Here is a 20,362-nt window from a genome sequence, read left to right as displayed (position 1 = left end):
ACCCATTTGGTGAAGTAGTCGATGGAGACGACTAGGAACTTTCTCTGTCCGGTGGCCAGGGGAAAGGGCCCCAGGATGTCGATCCCCCATTGGGCAAACGGCCAGGGGGCGATGATGGAGGTCAGCAGAGCTGAAGGTCGGCGCTGGATATTGGCGTTTCGTTGGCACCGATCGCACTTGCGGACGAAATCCGTTGCGTCCTTCTGGAGTGTGGGCCAGTAGTATCCCTGCCGCAGGATCTTATGGGCCAAGGCTCGACCTCCCAGGTGATTTCCGCAGATCCCTTCATGGACCTCTCGGAGGGCGTAGTCCGCCTCGGAGGGGCGGAGGCATCGGGGAGCCTGGCGCTTGATTCGGCAAGCCTCCGTCTCGTCATGAGGTAGAGTTCCGTCCTGAAGATAGCAGACGAGCCCGTCGATCCAGCTTGGCTCGGAGTCGATGCACATAGTGGGCTCGGGTTCCTCCGTGCTGGGGACCCGAAGATACTCGAGCGCTGTTCTCTTGGGAAGCTCGCTCATGCGGGAGGTGGCCAGTTTGGATAGCTGGTCTGCCCTGAGGTTTTCCACTCTGGGAATATACTGAATATTGAAAGAATTCAGGGCAGATGTGAGTTCCCGCACCTTTTGGAGATACTTTTGCATGGATGGCTCTTTAGCTTCAAAATCTCCTTGGACCTGGTTCACCACCAGCTGGGAGTCGCTAAAGGCCGTCAGGTCTCCCACTTTTAGTTCTTTCGCCAGCTTGAGCCCGACGATGAGAGCCTCATACTCGGCCTCATTGTTCGAGGCCGGGAACTCGAGGCGCAGAGTTTGCTCGGCCACCACTCCATCTGGACTGGTGAGGATAAGTCCGGCCCCGCTGCCCCCCGGGGTCGAAGACCCATCCGAGTGCAGGACCCATGGCTGCTTCGGGGTCTCCTCCACGGACTCAGATGGCGGCTCGGGGTCGTCCGGAAGGGTGCACTCCACGATGAAGTCGGCGAGTATCTGAGCTTTGATAGCCGGCCTGGGCCGATATTCTAGGTCGAATTCCCCGAGCTCGACCGCCCATTTGGCGATCCTCCCCGCACGATCCGACCTCTGCAATATCTGCTTCATAGGCTGGTCGGTTAATATAGCTATCGTGTGGGCTTGGAAGTAAGGCCTGAGTCTCCGAGCCGAGATGATGAGAGCGAAGATGGTCTTCTCGAGTTTAGAATATCGGGTCTCAGCATCCCTGAGAACCCGGCTGGTGTAATAGACCGGCTTTTGGAGCTTGTCTTCTTCCCGGACGAGGACCGAGCTTACTGCAGCTGGGGAGACGGCCAGATATAAGTAAAGAATTTCGCCCTTCTGGGGCTTGGTGAGCAGCGGGGGAGAGGCCAGAAGGCTCCGAAGCTCTTCAAAGGCTCGCTGGCATTCTTCTGTCCACCGGAAGTCTTTCGGCCGTTTGAGGCTCTTGAAGAAGGGGAGGCAACGCTCGGCTGATCGAGAAACAAACCTTCCCAGGGCGGCTACCCGCCCCGCGAGCCGCTGCACCTCCTTAACTGTCTTTGGAGGCGACATCTCTTGCAGTGCCCGGATTTTCTCCGGGTTGGCTTCAATTCCGCGTTGGATCACTATGAAATCCAGGAACTTGCCCGAGGTGACTCCGAACGCGCACTTCGCCGGATTGAGTTTTATTTGGTATTTTCTGAGCTTGGCGAATGTCTCGTTGAGATCGGCTATGTGGTGTTCTGCCGCTTGGCTCTTTACCAGCATGTCGTCCACATAGACTTCCATGTTCCGGCCGATCTGGTCTTTAAAGATTTGGCTGACTAGTCTCTGATAGGTGGCCCCAGCATTTTTCAGGCCAAAGGGCATCACCTTGTAGCAGTAGGTGCCCTTGTCGGTGATGAAGGCCGTCTTCTCCTCGTCTTCTGGCGCCATTCGGATTTGGTTGTATCCTGAAAAGGCGTCTATAAAAGTTAGCAGTTGGTGTCCTGAAGTGGAGTCGACGAGCTGGTCGATGCTCGGGAGAGGGAAGCTGTCTTTTGGGCAGGCCTTGTTCAGGTCGGTGTAGTCCACGCACATACGCCATTTTCCGTTGGCCTTCTTTACGAGGACTACATTGGCGAGCCAATCCGGGTAGGAGACCTCCCGGATGAAGCCGGCTCCGAGGAGTTTGTCCACCTCCTCGGCCGCAGCTCGTTGTCGCTCAGGGGCGGAGCCTCTTTTCTTCTGCTTTGCAGGCCTGCTGGTTGGCCTCCCCTGGAGTCGGTGGACCATGACCTCGGGGTCAATTCCTGGCACGTCCGCGGGCGACCAGGCGAAGACGTCAGCGTTGTCCCACAGGAAGCTGACGAGGCGATTCCTCTCATGGGCGCCGAGGCCGGAGCCAACCTGCACGGTTAACTCGGAAAAATTTTCTTGTAGTGGGATTTGAATAAGGAGCTCACCGGGCTCTACTTGCTTCTTCCAGAGGGTGTCCCTCGCATCGAGGGTTTCTATGGGCAGTGAAGGGCCCATCGGGCGGTCTGGTGCCTCGGCTGGTTGCTTTACTGTGTGGGCCGCCATGTAGCATTGCTTGGCGACCAGTTGGTCTCCGCGGACCTCGCCCACTCCTTGGCCGGTGGGGAACCGCATGAGCAAATGGCGGGTTGAAACCACGGCTCGAAGGGCGTTTAACCCTGGGCGCCCAAGGATGGCGTTGTAGACCGAGGGCAGACGGACCACCAGGAAGTCCGTCCTCATAGTGCTCTCCCGGGGGGCGAGGCCAACTGTGACAAGGAAGCTAGCCTAACCTTCAACCGGGACCGCATCTCCGGTAAACCCGACCAGCGGGGCATTGATTCACCGGAGGTGTCCTTCTGTCAACCCCATTTTTTGGTAGGCATGGTAGTACAAAATGTTGGTTGAGCTTCCATTGTCAACTAGGACACGCTTTACATCAAACCTATTTACAATCATTGAGATGACCACAGCGTCATCGTGAGGGGTCTCGACCCCTTCTAAGTCCTCGTCCGAGAACGAGATGACTTCATCAGTGCGTGGGCGCTTCGGGGGTGCTCTCTGGGCGGCTGTTCCTGCCGAGGTCCGCCCAATCATGTTGATGGTGCCGGCGATAGGCCTGTTGCCGCCAGGATTTTCGGTTGGTGCGACATTCTCCGCCGGCCTCCTTTCCTCATGTCGGTTCCTCACGAACCGGTTGAGTACTCTCCGTCTGATGAGCGCTTCTATCTCGTCCCGGAGTTGGAAGCAGTCCTCCGTGTCGTGCCCGCGATCTCGGTGGAAGCGGCAGTACTTCCTAAAATTTTGGGGAAACCCCGTGTCTCGCATAGGAGGCGGGGGTCGGAAGAAGTCCCGACCCTCAATTTCCATCAGGATCTCGGCCCGAGGAGCATTGACGGGTGTATAGTTCTCGTACCTCGCCTGGTACGCCCGGGGCCGTGGTGGAGACCTCGGACGAGGAGGTGTCCTTTGCTGAGGTCGCCCCTGCTGACGGGGCGGGCTCCTCAGTCTGGGGAGATTCTTCTCTCGGCGGGGAGACCGGCTCCTTTGTCGACCGCGCTCCTCGCGGCGCTTCTTCCGCTTCTTCGAGGTGGGCTCGATTGCCCCCCGCCTGGAGGCGACTGCCTCCTCGGCCTTGGCATACTTCCGGGCTCGGGCCAGCATTTCGGTGAAGTCGGCCGGGAAGCTCTTCTCGATGGAGAAGAGGAATCGGTAGGAGCGGACCCCAGTCTTCAGAGCCGACATGGCTATTGACTGGTCTAGCTCGCGAACCTCCCATGTGGCGGCGGTAAAGCGGTCCAGGTACTCTTTGAGGGACTCCCCCTCCTTCTGCTTGATGTCCAGGAGGGAGTCTGATGTCCGTCGCTGGCGCCGGCTGGCAGCAAAGTTGGTGGCGAACTGCCTGCCGAGCTGCTCAAAAGAGGACACCGTGTTCGGCTTCAGACCTGAGAACCAAAGCCGAGCGGTCCCTCGGAGGGTTGCTGGGAAGGCCTTGCAGAGTATGGCCTCCGAGGACCCTTGTAGGGCCATGAGGGCCCGATAACTCTCCAAGTGGTCGAGGGGGTCGGTGATTCCGCTGTAGGGCTCCACCTGAGGCATTTTGAACCTCGCGGGAACTGGCTCGTCCTCGATCTGGCGGGAGAAGGGGGACTTGGTAGTGAACTCAAAGTCCCCTTCCTGTCTTGCCTTCTTGCTGTGGAGTGCCGCAATCTGGTGCTCCAGATGCTCGACTTTTCGGTCGAGCTCCCCCACCCGTGGGATTGTCGCTGTGGTTTGCGCCAGCTCACGGTGATCCGGGGCTGACTCCGCCTCAGAAAGTTGGGGTCTCCGGTCGAAACCTTCTCCCGGTAACTCTCTCCGGGGAGAAGCTCGTTCTCCATTGTTGGCTCTGGAGGAGCCATGCAAATTTTGGCTGGGGAGAACCGGGCCGTTGGGGAGACCCTCCGGCGGGGCCTGGGCCTGCGGGGGAAGTGCCGGTAAAGCCTCCACGCGCCGCAGGCCCTGAACGGCGGCGGCCAAGGCCTGGACTTGCTGTGCCAGGGCATTGAACTGTTCCGGCTGGACCTGAGGAGCTGGGTCAGCCGGAGCTGGAGAATTCTGGACGGAGTGTCCAGGACTTTGCGGGGGACGCCGGGAGACGTTAGAGGTTCCCTTACTTCTCAACTTCATGACTGCTACTCGGGCCCTTCCTCTAGCGCCAACTGTTGCTGGAAATTGGACCCGGGGGCAATCTTCGGTCGAGGAGAGGGAACGACTGTTAGTCCTCACGGCGGGGCGGCGGTCTGTCGGCGGGCGGCGTCCTCCGTCCGAGGCGGTCGGAGAGAAGGAACAGTAGGTCCTCGCAGCGGGGCGGTGATCCGTTGGCTGGCGGCGTCCTCCGTCCGGGTGCCTGCACACGAACCGGTGGCCGGGTTCTCCGGCGCCGGCCCTCCGACGCTCAAGTCAGGGAGGGGGCAAATAGTGGGGAGAAGGAGATAAACAGTGATTTTTGGGTGTATGAATGTTCCGATCCCCTCTTGAGAGGCCAAGGCTCCCTTTTATATGCGGGGGTCGGTTTACCTGTGATGTAACAGGGCGAGGCCGTAGTACGGCTTGGCATGTTGTTCAGGTCGGCGCTCGGTCAGGCGAATCATTGCACTGATGTCGGCGGTATGGCCGAGATCAGAGACTTATCATAGTCGACTAGACCCTGCTGGGTCGATTTGCCGTGGAGAGCTGGGGATCCGTAGATGTCAGGAGCCATGCGCATTTATTGTGGAGTAAGTCAGAGATCCGCATTTATTATGGAGTAAGCCGGAGATCCGCATTAATGGTGGAGTAAGCCGGAGATCCGCATTAATGGTGGAGTAAGCCGGAGATCCGCATTTATTGTTGAGTGTGCCGGAAGATTACAGCGGCCATGCGCAATAAATGCCGGAGGGGTGTTAGAGTACGGTCCTCGGACATCGGGGTTTCTCTTAGGTCGGAGGTTTTGGGGTCGGTCGTCTTGGGGCCGAGCGTTCCGAGGTCGGACGCTGACTTCGGCTATCCGGGGTCGGAGGTTGTACGGCTTCTTAGGGGCGTTTATGTCATTTGGGGGGAAGCTTTATTCCCCCCAACATAGTCAATAGGAATTTATTGTTATATTGGAGTCTTTGGGTGGGTGGGGAATTAATTTTTCTCTTTCTTCACCACCACCTATTTTCCATCGTTGAATGGTCAGCAGTCCCACTATCACTCTATCAGATGACATTTCGTTTACAAATATCCCACTAGTCCAATAGGCACCACATAAAATCACAGAAGTCTCTAGCCTCTGAACACGAGAAGAAGGCTAAAGAAAGCTACTACCAAGCTTCCGTTGAATAATATACTTCTCAAGAAAGCCACAGCCTCTCTCTCTCTCCCTCTCTCTCTCTCCCCCCCTTCTTATCCTCAATGACAGAGCTATCATCTGCGATCCCAATTGCAAATAGCCAGGATTCAGAACCGAGAGAATTGGATCGGTCGACCCCATTAAGGGGCACTACCCCCAGCCAAAGCTTGACGAGCCAGAGGCCATTGGTGATCGACAAGACCCTGTCGACTGCGGCGAACCTCGCGCAGCTCCTGCCGACAGGCACCGTCCTCGCCTTCCAAGCTCTCTCCCCTTCCTTCTCCAACCACGGCATCTGCTACGCTTCCAACAAGTACATCACCTTGTCGTTACTTCTCATTTGCACCATCTCTTGTATCTTCTTCTCCTTCACCGATAGTTTCAAAGGGACCAACGGAAAGTTGTACTATGGCATGGCCACGTGCCAAAGCTTCATTGTTTTCAATTACCAGCCCTCTGATGGGGATCGAAGCAAGGTGTTGGAGGACTTGTTGAGGTTTCGGATACGGTGGTTGGACTACGTCCATGCCTTCTTCTCGGTGCTGGTGTTCTTGGCTCTAACCTTTAGTGATACCAATATACAACACTGCTTCTTTCCGGATTCTGGGTCAAACTCGAAGCAGATCCTCCAGAATTTGCCGCTTGGGGCCGGGTTCTTGTCGAGCATGGTGTTTTTGATCTTTCCAACCACCCGGCAGGGGATTGGATATTCGGATACAACGCCTCATTCACTGTAAGCTAGCTGTTTTGGTTATTATGTTCGGATTCTTTTTCTAGTAGATGTTGTGAAACGTAAAGGCTTAACAATAAGATTAGCCTATATATATTTTCTTAGGAGGACTGTATCAACAAGTATATGCGCTTTAAATGGGTATATTATCCAATAACTTCTTGATGTGAATTTTTTTCTTACTTAGCAAGATTCATACGTCACAAAAAAAAAGACAGGCTTGATCTCAAGTTAATTCAAAAATAAGCATTTTCAACTATTTGTTTGGAGCCTGAATTTTCAACAAGTGTATGTGCTTTAATGGTCATATATCCAATAACTTCTTGAATAGTAGCATATGATGTGAATTTTTTTCTTACTTAGCAAGACTGGTTAGACATACATCACAAAAAAAAAAAAAAGGGACATCAGGCTTTATCTCAAGTCAATTCAAAAAATAAACATTTTCAACTATTTGTTTCCTTCTATTGAAGCCTGAATTTTGGACTCAAGTTTCCAATTAACCCCCAAAAGGCTGGAACTTGGCTTGTATGAAAAAGGAGGGCCGAGGCTACAGCCTCGATAGATGAGTCCAAATATGATCTCATGGTGGATGGGCGCGAAGGATGGTGAATCCCTCTTTTTTTTTAATTATTATTTATTTTTTGCTAAAACGAAAGTAATATACATAACATGTACAAATATAGTCAATAAAATCAAAAAGCAGAACATCATGGAGAGTCGTAGGCAACTTCGTCTCTTCTTCCCATAGGTAGTCCCTGAACGGTTGGCAACAAAAGATGCTACCCAATCCGCCACCCCATTGGCTTCGCCAGCCGGGCCGTGAGCGCGGTGGGAACGGGCTTCCCAAAAAGCGCTGCTTTTGAATCAAACCCGACACCGATGCTTTCATTCAGGACTAAAGCGAATCTCATCGGAATGAGTCTTTGAACAAGAGCTCTTAGAGTCCAAGATAGTGCAACTGAACCTCGGCACGGACACGAAGGAGACGTCGAAGATGCATTAAAGAATGAACATTCAATTCAAAGGAATGGGACAGACGGTAGGTTTTAGAAACCTCTCGTGGGTACATACATCATGAGCCATTTGAACCCCCGTCGAGCGGAGGTAGAGGCTTAACTCACATTTCGGGAGCGGATGCTGCTCGAGTGCCTCTTGGCTTCCCATAGATCATCCCAACACTTTTTTCCTTCATTCATTTTATCTCTCTGCTGGCATCATGGAAAATGCCAATTTCTTTTTTTTTTGTTGCCGAAGGTGCCATCAGGATCAGTCTCTAAACATAAGCACCAATCCGTCATGAACCATGACCCATATATCCCTCAAGAGCGGATGGTAGTTGCTGACCCCTATCGAAGCCTGCAGGATCCATCCAATAACCGTTGCCAAGTCACCCTCCAGAACTCGTAATTCTTCCAAAAAAAATAAAAAAAGAAAGAAAGAAAAGAAAAAATAAACCTTCTGAATGTTGTGCAGCAAAAAAAATGATGCGGTCAGCAGCGCTACTAATCTAATCCTTCCTTGTAAACTTATACCTATTCTACAATGGACAAAACTCTATATCATTGTCGTTGCTATAGGGTCACCAAACTCCAGAGAGGGTGATGCCAACTGGAGAATTGAACCATATTCTAGCCCGAGTTCAACCTAACCCCGGAGAATTGATGCCAACTGCCGAAATCTTGGAGATTCGGAAATAATATCATAGGGTAGGAAATGGACAAGCAAAATAATCAAAAATAGTTTTGAAGTGAGTTGCCCTGCGTCCATAGGAATAAAAAAAAGAACTTATGTAGTTTTTTCTATAAAATTTGGGCAAACCTGCTCCAAAAATATTTTTGGATATTTTATAAATACAGATTTAGCATAGCCTGCGATTTTACTGGTTATGCTAGTCTAATTTATAAATTACATAGAACTTTTGGCTCAATTCTATTAAAAGATCTAAATAGATTTTCAAAATAAATTTATTTTTTTGACACATACAAAATATTACCTGCCATATTATCGCTCAATATATTGATTGAAAACCAAAATTAGTGGTTAGCTGAATCAAAGGGCGCAGTCAGATTGATTCCACCAATCCAGCTGTGTGCCGCATCAATACTGCAATACGCGTAATTGGCTCCCGTTCTAACGGCTGATTGTTAGCGGTACTTGGAACTTGGAAGGGAGGCATAAAAATAAAAATAAAAAATACAAGATGGCACGCATTTGAGAACTCTCAGGACGCTTCTTGTTTGCCTGATATATTTCTAGACACAACTCGAACTAGCTAGTCCTAAGAGTCATTGCACGCGAGACACTTCGTTCACAAAGTTGACACGCTATTTCCATTTGGTCATAACTACCTACTTCACTTTTAAAAGATAAATATTTATTCTAATTCAACTCTGAGGTCCTATTGATCGCTATTGGTGCTAGGTTTTGACCCTGCTGTATCTCAAATAACAATTGTTATACTAATCACTGGCCATATACATATGTATGATAAATAAGGGGGCCCTTCCAAACCTTTACAACAAGTATTATGTTAAGCCATGTAAGTTAGTCTTCGATGTTCTCTTTTCCGCTTAGAAAGTATGAGATTGGTCCTACCTTACTCAGCAAAGTCGACCCTTGTCTTTTTTCGTAGTATGCCTTCTTGCCTACAAAAGGACCATAAGCGGCTCAAAGCATTTGAGAGCCTAAGGCAAACTCAAAGCCCCAATATAAATGCATTTAGAGGCCTCAATGTATAAATAAAGAAAAAAATAATAAATTTTTTTAGATAAGAGATACATCCCAGTATAAATGCATTTAGAGCCCTCAATGCATTTATAGTTATAAAGATACGTAGCATTTGAGGCCTCCAAATATATTGGGAGATAACAACCCAAGAGGGGGAGGGGTGAATTGGGTTTTCCAAATTTTTAGAACCTTAAGTTAGTTGATAAATGTACGAGTAGTTTAGCTTGTGTTAATTATATAAGTGTAGTAGAACCAAAAAGAATATAATACAAACACACAAAAAATATAGTAGTTCGGTGCTCTCCAAAGCACCTACGTCCACTCTCCAAGCGTCCCCTTGGAAATTCACTATAATCTTACGGATTATACTTAGATTGTTTTGCGAAGCTCACAATTCAAAAATTCTACAATTGGTTTTATGGGATCACCAATAATCTAACTGTTGGTTTTACAGGCTTACCGACAGCCTACACCATTGGTTTTATGGGCTCACCAACAAACCTTACAAAGAATAAGTAGAGAAAAAGTTTAAAGCTCCTAAATGAGCAAGTAATACAATAATGCACTTAAAGAAGAGGTAAGAGAATATTTATCGCTTTGTAGATTGTTCTTCTCTTCTTTGCCAATATTGCTTCACTCCTCAAGGGGTTGGTAGAGCTCTTAAAGACACTTGAAGACTGCTCAACCACCTTCTTTCAGAATTTGAATGAAGCAAATTAATGAAGAACACTTAGACTTTCTTTTCTCTTGAATGCACTCCTGATTTTTGCAAAAAAATTTTCTCTTGATGAATAGTGCCTCTTAAATACTTCTCCAACCTTAAATGATCACTCCCTGGCTGTTGGAATGGAGAAACTAGCCGTTTCTAGCTGTTGGAGACTTACTTCTGCAGAACTAGCCGTAATGTTGTCAGTCGTGCTGGGTCAACCCGAGTTACTGTTCCACAGACGGGGTCGGCTCATGTTTTCCTAGGATCGACTCCAGCTACAGTGGGGTCGACTCAAGCTTGGCTGGGGTCGTCCCTCTCAGAAATTTCAGAGACTTAATTTTCTGACATTTTGGGCTGGGGTCGACTCAACTTTTCTTGGGGTTGACTCTAGCTACAGTGGGGTCGACTCGAGCTTATCTGGGGTCGGTCGTCTCAAAAATTCCAGAGACTTATTTTTCTGACTCTTTAGGCTGGGGTCGACTTATGCTTTCCTGGGGTCGACTCAACTTGGGATCGACTCATACTTTCTTGGGGTCGGCTCTGACAGTGAATTACAGATGACATTTCTTTCTGATGTTTGATGCTGGGGTCGGTTCATGCTTTCTTGGAGTCAACTTGAACTCTATGCCATTTGTGCAAGTTGTGCCAGATTGTACCAGGGTCGACTCTATTTCTTCTAGGGTCGACTCCAACTCTGTGCCAAGTGTTTCAGGGTGTGCCACATTGTGCCAAGGCATGCCAAATGTATCAGAGTCGACTCCAAACTACTTGGGGTCGACTCTAACCCTATTTTTCTGCACTTTAAGGTTAGTTTAGCACATTAAAGCAATAAAAAGATATGCCAATTGATTTAGAATGAATGACACATGCAAGTTTCATTTTAACATAATTACCCTGTATCAAGAAAACTTCACTCTTAATTTTGTCAAACTGAAAATTAGATTTTCTCTCAAGTTCTTCTAATAGAATTATCCTTAGATGAATTCTTGAAGGTCATTTTAAACATAGTAGATGAGTGTATCATGAATGTATCGAGATCGTAGGATGTATCGAGAATGTATGACTTCTCTCTTCCTTGAGTATCTATTTACTTGATTAAGTTTGTTAATAGCCTTGGCACTTCCATATGGCCTTCATGGTTTTGTAAACATCAAAATAACATTATGATTCTCAACTGGCCATATACATACGTATGATAAATAAGGGGCCCCTTCCAAACCTTTACAACAAGTATTATTTTAAGCCATGCAAGTTAGTCTTTGTTGTTCTCTTTTCCGCTTAGAAAAGTATGAGATTGGTCCAACCCTACTCAGCAAAGTCGGCTTTTGTCCTTTTTCGTAGTACGCCTTCTTGCCTGCAAAAGGACCATAAGCGGCTCAGAGCATTTGAGAGCCTAAGGCGAACTCAAAGCCCCAATATAAATGCATTTAGAGGCCTCAATGCATAAATAAAGAAAAAAATAATAAATTTTTTTAGATAAGAGATACATCTCAGTATAAATGCATTTAGAGGCTTCAATACGTTTATAGTTATAAAGATACGTAGCATTTGAGGCCTCCAAATATATTGGGATCCTCAATGCATTTAGACGCTCACCTTGGGATTCACTATAATAAATGCATTTGGGGGTCGGGGCCTTAGGCGACCGCCTCAATTGCATAGGGGTTGATTCAGTCCTGAAAAGGATCCAAACTGAGATAAAAATCACTCTTTGCTATCGGATCATGCTTTTCACGATGTCAACCATTGGACGACGCCCAGCATGGGTGTCAAAGCACTCACCATTGTGCGACCCAACAGTGGATTCGAGCGAACTGGACCCGGCAAAGAGCCGTGTCAGGCTCACCTTTGGAAGAGTCCGAGCCTTGGCAAACCCGGCAACCATAGTAACTTCTGCTGCTGCATCTCGTATGTCCCACATGTCGGAAACGTATTGACATGAAAATCTTGGAAGTGGACTCGTGCATCCATGCAACGCCGTTTCATTCCCAGTGAAATGTTTTGAAATAGAATAATGCTTCGCATTCCAATTAGCATTCCCTAAGCTGGTGCCAAACTAGGGATTTAATATCTATTCGACTCTAATTTCTTTATTTAAAAATATTAAAAAATTACAGGTGCTCTTATTTATTTATTTTTCTCCCTTGCTGCGACAAATGCTAATTATATTATAATTTCATTAAAGGCATTATCAGTCATATCCATTTAATTAGAAAAATATAGGTATGTACAAAGGATATTTGAGTTATGGAGAAAGGCTGATCATAAATTTAAAATTATTTTATTATAATTGTAGATATAGAGATAATTAACTATTAATTTTTAGGATTTTTCTTTTTTTGGTTGGAAGTGAGGGTGCTAGCGCTAAAATTATGTGTTTTGATTATTCATTGGCCAAATTTTGACGTTAAGCGAGTCCAAGGGGTTTTATTGAAGATATATTACTTCTCAAGTTTAATTTTTTAGATTTTTGATATCATTTTAAAAGATATCCTCTCCACTTACACCCTAAACCAATTCCTATCCTAGACTTAGATAGAAAAGATTAACTGTATGCAAAAAAGATTTAACTGTATTCTAAGATGATTTGACTGTATGCCAGGCTAGATTAAGTGTGTTTTGAACTGATTTAACTGTGTGCCGAGAAGATTTAATTGTGTGATAGGTTAGATTAAGTCTTCAAATATTGATTAATTGCATGTCAAGCTTACTTAAATGTGAGCCATGCTATATTATATATGTACCAAGTTTACTAACCTAATTACAATGGTAAGTTAACCGTGTTCAAGACTATATGAATTGAGTTTCAAGCTTACTTAACTAATTGTAATGGTATTTGCCACACACTAATTATTTTCTTTTCTTTCTTTTTCCTTTCCTTTTCTTCTTTTTTTTTCTTTTCTTCTATTTTCTCCTTCCGGGAGGATGCGGTGCCAGAAAGGGGCCGGGCCATGGCGGCCGCGGGAGGGGGCCCGGCGATGGCCAGTGACGGCCGTAGCGGCTTTATTTATTTATTTATAATTATTTTATTTCATTACAATATATTGTTTATTTATTGATTAGGTCATTCATATATATATATAAATATTTATTTATGCATTTATTTATTTGTTTATTTTTCTTTTTTTCTTTATTTTTCTTTCTTTTCTTTTTTTTCTTCTTTTTCTTTCCTTTTCTTCTTTTTCTTTCCTTTTCTTTTTTTCTTCTCTTCTTCCCTTCTTCTTCTTTCTTCTCCTCCCATGAGACCGCTGGCGCCGGAAGGGGGCCGGGCCATGGCAGTCACTACGGCTTTATTTATTTATTTATAATTATTTTATTTCATTACAATATATTATTTATTTATTTATTTATTCGTTCATTCATATATATAAATATTTATTTTATGCATTTATTTATTTATTTATTTATTTATTTTTCCTTTTTTTCTTCTTTTCTTTTTTTTTCTTTTCTTCCTTTTCTTTCCTTTTCTTCTTCTTTTTTCTTTTTCTTCTCTTCTTCCCTTTTTCTTCTTTCTTCTTTCTTCCCTTCTCCTTTCTTCTTTCTTCTCCTCCTGCGATGCCGCCGGCGCCGGAAAGGGGCTGGGCCTTCGTCAGCCGCAGGAGGGGGTCGGGCCGCCGTCGGCCGCAGGAGGAGGCCGGGCCAATAGAGAAATCTTGTCCTCCCGTGAGAACGCAGCGCCTGAAAGGGGCCAGGGCGCGGCGAACGTGGGAGGAGGGTGGGCTGTAGCCGGCGACGGCCGCAAGATGCAGGAGGAGAAGAAATTTCCTCTTCTTCGGCACCTCCCCACCGTGGGGGTGGGGGCAGGGGCGGGGGCATTCCCGGCGGCGCGGCTGCAGGAGGGGGCTCTGGAGGGGGTGGGCCGGGGCTGGTGGCGGCCGCAGGAGGGGGCTCGGGTGGGGGCGGGTGGGGGCCGGCGGCGGCCGCAGTTGGCCGTTGGCCTTTTTCTTCTTCTTCTTCGGGAAATGGACTTTCTTTCCTCTTCTTTGGTGGGTGGGGGCATTTTCATCTCATAATGAAATATTAAAATATAGTTAGATATATTATTAAACAACCAGTGTATAGAGATTAAACGGTAGAGACCGATCAAAATATAGACCGGTCATTAATTTCCCCAAAAATATATTCACTTCTAAACCATGCGAATATTATGATTTGGTGTGCCATTTGTCATAAGCCAATGTTTCAGTCTTTGCTCTTCTTTATTCCATCTTATAATAACACACGATTCACTTTCCCCCAGCAAAGTTGGTCTTCGTGCTTTGTTGTAGTTAGGGCCTTCATGACTATGACTGCTCCGCTTGTTTTACATCGTCTACTTCATATCCACTAGATAAGGGCCAAAGTGGAATGCAAACCAATCGTTTTTTCTTATTCTCTTTCTACACCGCCATCTATTTTTCATCTTTGAATTGTCAGCAGTCCCACTATCAGATTGTTGAAAAAATTTAAATGCGCACACCGCCGAGACTCAGCCGCGTGCGCGCTTGTCATTCGCGAAACGCCAACTGGGGCGTTCCGCGAATTAATCGTGGACGGGTCACGTCCTCGTTCCGTAGATGCGTGCCTACTAGCCAGCCGCGTGCTGGCCGCGAGAAATGCACGGACGCATCCGCGGAAGGCGCGGACGCATCTGCAAAAATTATCAAAAAGCTCCTGTATGCACTCCTATAAATATCCCCTATTTCATCCTATTCAGTACACGAAAAAATAGAGAAAAATATTGGAGAAATTTTGGAGAAAATTTCTTCCTCCTCTTAGCCTCTTCTGATTTTATTTTTTTATTTTTTTATTTTTTTTCGTTCTTCGTTAGATCTGCAAGTCCGATCAGATTCGTTTTGACTTCTTCTGAGATGTACCGAAAAAGAAGTTGTAGGATCCTCGTATCTCAGAGAAAGATTGCCGGAAGATCTGTATGTGGGAGCAAACAATTCTTTGGGACAACGTCTACGCACTTCGACTTGCCTTCAATCAGATTATTTTCTCTTACTCTTGTTTTAAATTTAATACTAGTAGATCTGTTGGATTTACAATTTTATGATTTAAATATATTAAGTGAATAGATTTGTTTTGTGCTAGAATAGATTTTTTTTACTATAATAGATTTATTTTGATGCTGAATAATATATATATATATTATTTCTTTTAAGATTTTTTATTAATTGCAATTATTAGATTTATTTGCTTATTTGGGTGATATATTGCTAAAAATCCAAAGAAGTGTTTGTTTATTTTTTTTGTTAGTAATATATAATTCAGTAAATCAGTCTAAAAAGGTAATAATTTGATTAACCTCCAAGAGATTTATCATACCTCCATTTAGACTCCTCAAGGAGTAATTTTCAGATCTCATTCAAACAGAAAATTTAGAAATTGGTTAATCCATAATAACTAATTCATTGAATTGAGAACTTAGATCTCAATTATAATAATTGATTTGCTAGCACAAAATTAGTAATCAATTATTCTGATAAGGTAATAAATTGTATAATTTATTGAATTGACATTTTAGATCTCAGTTATAATAATTGATTTGCTAGCACAAAATTAGTAATCAATTATTCTAATAAGGTAATAAATTATATAATTCATTGAATTGATATTTTGGATCTCAATTATAATAATTAATTTGTTAGCACAAAATTAGTAATCAATTATTCTAATAAGGTAATAAATTATATAATTCATTGAATTGACATTTTAGATCTTAATTATAATAATTAATTTGCTAGCACAAAATTAGTAATCAATTAGTCTAATAAGGTAATAGATTATATAATTCATTGAATTGATATTTTAGATCTCAATTATAATAATTGATTTGCTACCACAAAATTAGTAATCAATTACTCTAATAAGGTAATAAATTATATAATTCATTGAATTGACATTTTAGATCTCAATTATAATAATTGATTTGGTAGCACAAAATTAGTAATCAATTATTCTAATAAGATAATAAATTATATAATTCATTGAATTGATATTTTAGATCTCAATTATAATAATTGATTTGTTAGCACAAAATTAGTAATCAATTATTTTAATAAGGTAATAAATTATATAATTTATTGAATTGATATTTTAGATCTCAATTACAATAATTGATTTGCTAGTACTAAATTAGTAATCAATTATTATTATTTCAAAAAATTCAAACCGAAAATTCGAAAATTGATTGATACACAATAACCAATTTAAGTTTGTGATAAGTGCTAAATAATGCATAAATTAATATCTTATTCATAGCACTTATCATTATTTTAATTCACATATTTTGTAAATTCAACTAAAAGATGTGTTACCCTCATCATTGCATTTTAATAAATTAATTCGAGTTTGATTTAATTATTTATTAATTGAGCCTAATGTATGCAGATCGATTCGAACTTATTCGGGATAATTCCTGAACCCAAATCCCATGAACCCAATGGATTAGATCATCTCCCGGAAGTCTCATCTTCCTGTGCACCCCATTTCCAAGCATCACCCACGGCATAACATCTCAGCCATTAACATCCAATTCCTTCACACATTTATCCTAGGTCTTTCCATGTCTCCAAACTTCCCAAATTTCTTTCTCAGCATGTGGCATCGATCCCAAGTTCACGTGCCCACATCCAAGCCAATCAACAACCCATTCCCTCCCAGCCGTTCGACCTACCTCTTAGATGTTCCCATCAAATCCGTGCATCTCAGCAGCCAAATCCAACCTCCCAACATTCCACACTCATCCCGAATTCCTCTTCCACGTCCATGAATAAAGCCATATCCTCTCCTCTGCATATCTTCCCATCATCCTCATCCCTTCTGCATTCCAAAAACCTCCTCATCCTCATCCACATCGACTTCATCTTTATTCCATCTCCCAACCAACTTTTGTTCGCAACCGATTGCTTCCTCTCAGTCTGAGATCCTCCTTATCCCACGGATCAACCACCAGAGCTCCATCCTCGTCCACGGCATTCACCCAGTCCGAGAATCTCATCTTCCATCACCCACGGGATAAAGCCCAAGCATCCGGTCCCAGCTATTCTCCCCTGTTTCGAAATAGCAACAATAGCAAAAATATCCTCCCAGCCGCATCTCAACCGGATCACTCACGTCTTCATCCTCTCGCTCCCGCGTCTTCCGAGTTCCCTAGCCGTGAGCATATCCGTTTCTTCTTCAACTTCCCTTCACGAAAACAAAGCCGAGACCCATTGACCACGGAAGAATCCCTTGTTACGTGTATCTCCCGATGGCCTTCATCCATCCACGCATCCTCTGTTTCATCGGAACAGAACCATCCCAAGCTTCATCCCGAAGCCCCTGCATCCCAGAATCCCAGCAACCCATCTCAGCCAAGAACACATCCCATGTTTATCTTCATCCCAACCCGGATAAGCTCGGATTAGCTTCAAACTTCCAGCCATATCTCCCACGGATGAGGTCTAAGCTCTTCCACGCTCATCTCCTCTCAACCTCCTTCGGATCAGATCAACTTCCACGACCTTATCCTCCCATTCGGATCAGCCACAGAAGAAGGAAGGAGAGAGGAGGAGAGGGGGCTGGGAAAGCTATAAAAGGAGGAGGCTTCACTTCGGTTCGGTTCAAGCCCGATCAGAGGAGTTCTCACGGGAAGAAGAGGAAAGGAGAGATAATACTTTGGTTTTTTTGGGAATGACTTCCCAAAAAGAAAAAAATATAATGAATTGTTAGGAGAGAGAGACCCAGGGAAGGGAGGAAGAAAAGAAGAAATGGGAGCCCGCTGCTGAATCATTGCTGTCGCCCACGACTCCATGGAAGGCTGATCTTTTCTCTAGGGCCGGATGCAGTCCTAACAAAGGGCCAAGGGTTTTATATTTTTGATTTCTATTCTTGGAGTTGTATAAACTTTATTTTATTCTTAATGAATATTTTATTTCATCTCATATTTAATTTCTGTAATTTTAAGTATGACGTTTATACAACTGTTTTTCATGATCACTAAGTAAATATAAGATAGTTCATGCTTCGGGAAGATGCGATGTGTTGCCACCTTAGATTAGGGTAGACATTTCATGCCAACTGAAGATGGATTATGCCTAAATTACTTTTGTGAATTTCTATTCGAATGCTTAATGGCTTGTAGCCAATTTGCATGTTAATCCAAGAACGAAATAAATTATAAATAACCCTTGTTCCGATGTTAGCGGTGAATTCCTTGTCCTAGGTTTCCCTCAAACTGATATCATTTTAATTGCATTTCTCTTAAATATTTAGTTCAATAGTCTTCCTAAACTTTCTTTTTAAATATTTTTTTCTTAAGAAAACAACTGTACCCCAATCCCTGTGGATCGATACCCGTAATCACTATCCTACCAGATACGTGCTATTGCGTGGTCTTTAAAATTGACTATCAGTTTGCATCTAGGCTCTTCTAAAAATTGAATTTGCGTGATTTCTAGAGATTATATTCACTAACTAATGGTGTCAAAAAAAGCTCGTCAAAAAGTCATACGTGCCTAAGAGAGGTTAGTACTTAAGTGAGCCTATTGCTTCACCATGGATCTGGAGCTGATCTGGCTATTATTTTTTAGATATATCAACTAGACATCCAAAGTTCAATATAAAAATTAGTACAATTTTTTGACATAAACATTTTACCTTCATTCAGATTTCTGTCTCTATTCTATAACCCTGATCCTATGGCCTCTAATACTAGTGACCATCTTAGTGCCAAAGCTGAAAAATTTGATGACCACAACTTTAGAAGGCAGCAGAATCAAATGCGGTTCTGGCTCACCATATTAGGGTTGATCTCAGCCATAGGTGAGAGAACTTCGGAAGTTGATAATGAGTCCAACCCAACTACTTCACGACATGCTACTCACCAAAATCCAAACCCAAACCGGAGTTCATCCTCCTCCTACACTGAACCTTCTGCTTCCACCAGCACACTTTCTAAGACTCATAATGAGATAGACTATCATTGCATCCATAGAATCTTAGGTGTCCTTTCTGAGAGGTTGTATGACATCTATTGCACAACCAAGAGTGCCGAAGAATCCTGGGACACCCTAGAAAGCAAATATGATTTTGATGATGCTGAGGTAATTTGGTTCAAAGCCTCAGACTTCAATAACTTTAGGATGGTAGACTCAAAGCCTATGAATGACCAAATTTATGATTTTGAAATTCTAATCCACCATCTTAGGACTAATAGAACCAATTTGGATGAATCATTTCAGGTAGCCTGATAGACAAACTATCCAATTTTGGTCTGATTTTGCTAAGACTCCAGGCCATACCCAAGGAGATCTCATCCTAATCCAAGTTTTGAACTCCATTAGAATTGAAGAACAGCATAGGCTCAGGAGTAAAACCTCTACTAGACACAAAAATAATACTTACAATGTAGAGACCCCACCTAGAAAAAATCAGAACCGACCGTTCAAAAATAAGCATTACAAAAAGAAACCCTACAACCCTAGAAACCCTAACCACCACAATAGAAAATCTATCCAATCCAAGAAGTAGAAGAAGAAGAAAGAGGAAGGTGGTCTTTATTTCTGTTATGTGTGTGGTCGAATTAACCATTTGTCTCCTCAGTGCTTCTATAAGAAGACTGCACCTCTTCAACCAAGAAAAAGGGTCTACACACAATCAGTGCTCAAGTCAACATGGTGACTTCCAGCGCTGGCTCTTCTAAGACAGCTTTCAGGTCTGTTTTCTTCACTTCTGAAGTTAACATAACTTTACAAGCACTTGATTGGTGGATTGATACCGGAGTTGGTATTCATATTTATTCGGATCGCTCCTAATTTTCTTCTTACCAGGTCTCAAGTGGAAGAGCTGTGATTATGGCAAACAGCTTGGAGGCACGTGTGCTAGGAGTGGGACGAGTAGACTTAAAGCTTACTTTTGGAAAGGTCTTATCCCAGCACGGCATCAAATATGTATCGATCGTTAGAAGAAACCTAATTAATGGTTCCTTGCTTGTCCAGAGAGGCTATCGTCTTATTTTTTAGTCCAATAAAGTTATAATTTCGGAGGAGTATTACTGGGAGACTTGTACGTCGGGGCAAAAGCTTTTTTAGGACAGCGTCTACGTGTTTCGACCTACCTTCAATTAGGCTATTTTCTCTTACTCTTATTTTAAATTTAATATTAGCAAATCTGTAAGATTTGCAATTTTATGATTTAAATATATTAAATGAATAGATTTATTTTGTGCTAGAATAGATTTTTTTTTACTATAATTTTGATGCCGAATAATATATATATATATATATATATATATATATATATATATAATTTCTTTTAAGATTTTCTATTATTGTAATTAATAGATTTATTTACTTATTTGGGCGATATATTGCTAACAATGATGACATTTCGTTTGTATAAAT

General features: G+C 43.9%; 1 pseudogene across 1 annotated transcript; it reads left to right on the top strand.

Annotated features, from left to right (window-relative positions):
- The first annotated feature begins 5,850 nt into the window (after window positions 1-5,850).
- Window positions 5,851-6,724, top strand: LOC120109598 (protein DMP4 pseudogene; annotated as a pseudogene). The gene has a single exon (XR_016399686.1). The product of XR_016399686.1 is annotated as a protein DMP4 pseudogene (transcript).
- Window positions 6,725-20,362: the final 13,638 nt, after the last annotated feature.

Source organism: Phoenix dactylifera, chromosome 2 (assembly GCF_051530095.1).
Source record: "Phoenix dactylifera cultivar Ajwa chromosome 2, Ajwa_hap1_PhDact_Kaust_v1.1, whole genome shotgun sequence".
NCBI lineage: Eukaryota > Viridiplantae > Streptophyta > Magnoliopsida > Arecales > Arecaceae > Phoenix > Phoenix dactylifera.
Note: the sequence above shows the minus strand (reverse complement) of the source record. Positions and strands in the feature narration are given on the sequence as shown.